Below are 4,676 nucleotides of genomic sequence, written 5' to 3' on the forward strand. Positions count from 1 at the left end.
AATACTGCTGAGTGATGGCAACAGATGCTACGAGGGGAAAAAGGATCGCCCAGTCAAGCCCTGCCCCCCAAAATTCTGACCCCCAAAATTGTGAGATATGATAAAATAGTCTTCTTTTGAAGCTACTAGATTTTAAGATCATTTATTATGCAGCAATAGGTAACTGGGAGAGTAGGCATTGAAGAAATGTTTATCGAATGAAAAAGCAATGAAAGGAAGGAAGAAATGAAGGGAGGGCATAGAGGAGGAAAGGAAAGAAAGGAAAGAAGTTTCCAGTTGTTCTTGGAAGGCTGTAACAGGACTGATTAAATGGCAGGCACTTGTAAGGTTCATAACCCCAATTTGAGGAGAGCCATGTTTATTTTGCATAGTTGTCAGTGGAACTCTGTGATCCTGTCACCATTGATTGGATTAGGAATCTGCACCCTGGGAAAGACCAGAGGTGCCCTGGCTTGAGAACTCTGTCTAGCCCAAGCTAGGCTGTGGTGAGGAGGCCACCCAATCAGATCTGCTTTGGGGGAAGGTTGCCAATTCTGGATACATTGAAAAGGAGTGATAGAAGCTGAGAGAAGCTGGGTCTCGAAAATGGAGGTGGCCCCAGAGTCTGGAACAGCCAAGGATAAAGTCAGATGGAAAGTCCACCCATGGCTGCTGGCTGTTTCCAGAACCAAGGTGGGAGTTCTTGCTCATGCTCAGCCCTCCAGAGGCTTCTGTAAACCCCAGAACCTGTGCTAGCCTCAATTTGTCTCTGTATCTGATAATCCCAGAGAGCCTAATAGGATGAAAATCCAGTGAGTGACATGTCTCCATGTGTGTGCTCCTGAAGTGCATTTGTGTGTGTGTGTGTGCATGCGTGTGTGTGTGTGTGTGTGTGAGCACAGGAGTGAGCAGTTTGCTGGAATTTCTAGGATTAAAGTTAGGAAATAAAATACTATATCCCCCACACACATTTCCTCGTAGAAAAAAAACATTTTCTTTATAGTTTCCCCTGTAGTGGGGTAAAGAGCTGGCTCCTGTTAATTGAAGGGTGCAGGATGAGACAGTGGTTGTAAAAGATTTTAAAGCTTTGAAGCCTTTTTCTCCAAACAGAACATTAGTGAGAAGCCAATAAGGTCAATCAGGTGAAAGCCACCTCTCTAATTTGGTGGGGAAAGGGAGGCAGGCACACAGAATCCAATCATTGGCACTCTTGGCCTTGAGGAGGCCAGGGGTTCTCTAAGACTCTGCTGAGTTAAGAGGCAGAGAAGAGTGCTCTGGATGAAATTCGAATCCCTGGATTAAAGGCCCCTCTTTTTCATTAACCAACTTTATGACCTAATCTCTATGGGCCTTAGCTTTTTCAATTATTAAATAGGGGTATTACCCATTAGGATGCTCTTAGCAGAGTATCCAACAAAAATAATTTTAAACAGTAAAGGTATGTTAATATCTCTGACAAGAAGCCCAGAGGCAGGTGGTCTTGAGTTCAGTAGCCAAAAAGGTCATCAAGTACTCAGGCTCTTTCTACCTTTCTATTCATTCTGTCATCCCCTCATGGTCATAAAATGGCTGCTGCTGCTGTTTCAATATCTTACATCCTTACAACAACATTCAAAGGCGGGAAGAATGTGAATGGGTGATGATGACATCAATCTCCTAAAACATTTCTCTTTTTACAGGAAGAAAACTATTTCTGAGAAACATCCCACCAGGATCCCCGTTAGGTTCTATTGGCCAGGACAGGGATGTCCCTAAACTAAATCATTAAAGAATAATGTTTGTACCATGATTGGCTTAGGGTAATTATGAATCATCTTATGGGGTTGAATCCACCTTCTATGAACACAATGCCATCCAATATCAGAATAGTTCTGAATTGATATTGTGCTCTCAGGTCTTAAGCATTGGGGTTTACCTCATACAGGTGAGCACATTACTGCTGGCTGAGAACCTTCTGGTCCCCAGTGACTCCGACTCCACCCCTCAAGGCCAGCCTATAGGGAGAGAAGATTTAACCCAAATCGAGAATGTAACTCACAACCCTAGTTTTTTCCTTGGTAGGCAATCAGCATTCCAAGCCATCAGATATATATATCTAATCTAATTACCTTCTCAACATGTCTTGCATTGATTGTCCAGTTGTGTGCAGGATGTGTGTGCGGTTGGCGACTGCTCCTAATCTAATGTCACCGTGTCATCATCCAGCCTGAACTGTAAATGTGGAGACACAAGGGACCATATCCATGCAGTTCGCTTTGTACTCTGCCTGTCCCAGTGCCTGTGTACACCAGCCCTTAAAAGCTTCTACTGATTAATGAATGCCAGAGGCTTCCTTGCTGTGACGTTGACAAGTATTAGAAAAGCTGCGGACATTTCTGAGCACTGCTGATTTTTTAAAACTCCCCTTCCCACCTTCCACCTTAACTCCAAGAGATCAGTCTTCAATTTGTGGATCCAATCTGTTTTGAAAGTGTTTAACAAAAAGGTACTTTTAGTCCTTAAAACTTTTTATGACAGAAGACACACCATTAGAACCCTGTTACTCCCATGAGAAAACATTGGGGTACACGGTAGTAACTGATGTGGGGAGATGGGAATTCAAAGCCGATTAAGGTTTTATAGAGGATCTGGGATGGGGTTTTTGGCTCTTGCAAATTGACCTAAGCTAGTTTGGTCTTGAAAAACAATTAGGTTCTTTTTGGTAAATCTGTGTCGCCATGACTAATTAGAGGTGAGTGAAGGTGGAGGACCCGTCCCCTACTGTACCACTAGGTCACTGTGAAAAGAAGTCTTCAGGTCAAGTTCTGAGCAAGCTGTGCCAAGCAGTTCTATAACTTGTTCTGTAAATTCTGTGAAGATCCAGCCCTCTCTCCTTTTCAGAGCTCTGGCAGCTGCTGCAGAAAAGTTTGCCTGAGGAATCCTTGCAGTGAGATTCTCTATCTTTCTAGTTCGACTCCAGGGGGACAAAAATCTACCAAATCAGCAGCCAGATGCTCGCAGGACCACTTAGGAAAGACACCCACGATGCCATTCATACAAGAACAAACCACAGGGCATGCCGGATTTTCCTACTCTGTGCCTGCAAGAACTGGGATGCCGCTCCTATTCCTACCCAGTCCACCCCTCTCTGACCCCAGTGAGAACTCTTTCTAAGGCCCTTTATGCTAATGAACAAAACCTCTGGTGCCAGTTAATGCCTAGGCCATGACGGGCTCTGGAGTGTAGATTCGTGATAAAGTGTTAAGTACCCATTCTTAAACGTCTGTCCTCAGTTAGACCCACTGCCTTCTCCTAAAGCAGATGAAACCTAACACGTACATACCAACATGCCAAACGACCCACCGGAATTTACTTTACATTACAGGTCACATCACAACTGTCATTTTCCTGCTCCTGTTGACACAAATAAAATAGAAGTGCCTACAACAATTTAGCATCCCCTGCAGTGAAATTTGGAACCGCCCAATTAGAGAGGGAAAAAAATGCTCCTTGTTCAGCCAACCAGCCCTTTACAGATTACAAAGTGTTTTATAGCAAGACCACAATGGCCAGAGGGAGGGGCTCCCTGGCCTTCCACCTCAATCAGGGCAGTTCCGCTTCCTTGTAAACTTGCACTGGCCCACCAGATTGGATGGCCTTTAAAACTTTAAAAACCTCTGTGCAGCCCCTGCAGGGAATAAGGAAGGGAAGAGGAATGGGAAGGATGGCAGGATGGTGGGAGGAGAGCTGGCAGGAATGATGAAAGGAGAACAGGAGGAGATGCAGCAGGAAAAGAGGCCAGGATGGCCTCTGTGAGGAGGCAGGAATCCTAAGGAATGATCCTCCTTTGATTGGAGAACCCTCAGTTCACCCATCCAGGAGGCAGGGTGCTGGTTGCTAGGCCCTCCCTTCAGAAAAGAAGGATTTACACCCTCCACTGCTGAGAGTGCTGTCTGCAGCCTATCCCCAGCTGTCAGCCCTTCCTCAAGGCTGAAGAAACCGCCCTGCCCAGGGTCATGCCAGCTTCTGGAGCAGCCCATGCCCAGGGGCTGATCCCTGCAAGGCTATCAGGGCTTGCTCCTGCAGCCCAACTCTGAACAACTCCGAAGTGTCACCCAGCTCCAGAGTGCTCTGAGGGGTCAGCTGAGGCTCTTGTAGGGCTAGCATTGTAGTTCAGTTTCCTCCTCTGCCTGCTTGGCTTCTAGCCCCGCCCTTCTCCAGGTGCTGACCCTAGAAATGCTCCCCAAGAAAATGTCCTGCATGCTAATCTCCATCCCAGCATCTGCTTCCCCAGGAAACGGGACCTGCAATGTCATGGGTGAGTCACTCTGCCCAGCTGAGATTGCAGAGCTGGGACACAACGTGCTGACGCTGGAATCCAGGACTCCGCGAGGAGAGAAAAGAGGCAATAACCAGCTTTAACAACCATCTAGTTTGCATACCTTTCCTACACCCTAGCTCCAGCTGCCTCTCCCTCTTCCCATACCTTCTGTGAGGGCACCAGACTGAGGTTTTTTTGCAGTGTGCATTCTCAAATCTTCCTTTCCCAACTAGCAGTCTCCCACATCTTGTGGGTTTGCCGGCTTAAAATCTGAGGAGGCAGGAGAACCGAAGAAAAGAATAAGGATGAAGAATGGGGAGGAAAGATGAAGAAAAGAGTGTGTTTGCATCTAACATGGAAAGAATGGCCCCTCTTACAAGTGAAAATTTGACAATTG

The 4,676-nt window shown here is 46.2% G+C and overlaps 1 long non-coding RNA gene across 5 annotated transcripts in view; it reads left to right on the plus strand.

The window, feature by feature from the left end:
• Positions 1-4,676, plus strand: part of LOC112484907 — a 97,388-nt gene that overhangs the window by 20,704 nt on the left and 72,008 nt on the right. For 3 of the 5 annotated variants that reach the window (XR_003048292.1, XR_003048291.1, XR_003048289.1), the window contains one exon: positions 1,659-1,760. The exons of the other annotated variants lie outside the window; for them this stretch is intronic. This is a non-coding gene — a long non-coding RNA (uncharacterized LOC112484907). Of the gene's footprint in view, positions 1-1,658; positions 1,761-4,676 lie in introns of those variants that run through there. 5 annotated transcript variants of the gene reach the window in all.

The sequence above is a fragment of the Pteropus alecto genome, unplaced genomic scaffold (assembly GCF_000325575.1).
Source record: "Pteropus alecto unplaced genomic scaffold, ASM32557v1 scaffold28, whole genome shotgun sequence".
Classification (NCBI taxonomy): domain Eukaryota; kingdom Metazoa; phylum Chordata; class Mammalia; order Chiroptera; family Pteropodidae; genus Pteropus; species Pteropus alecto.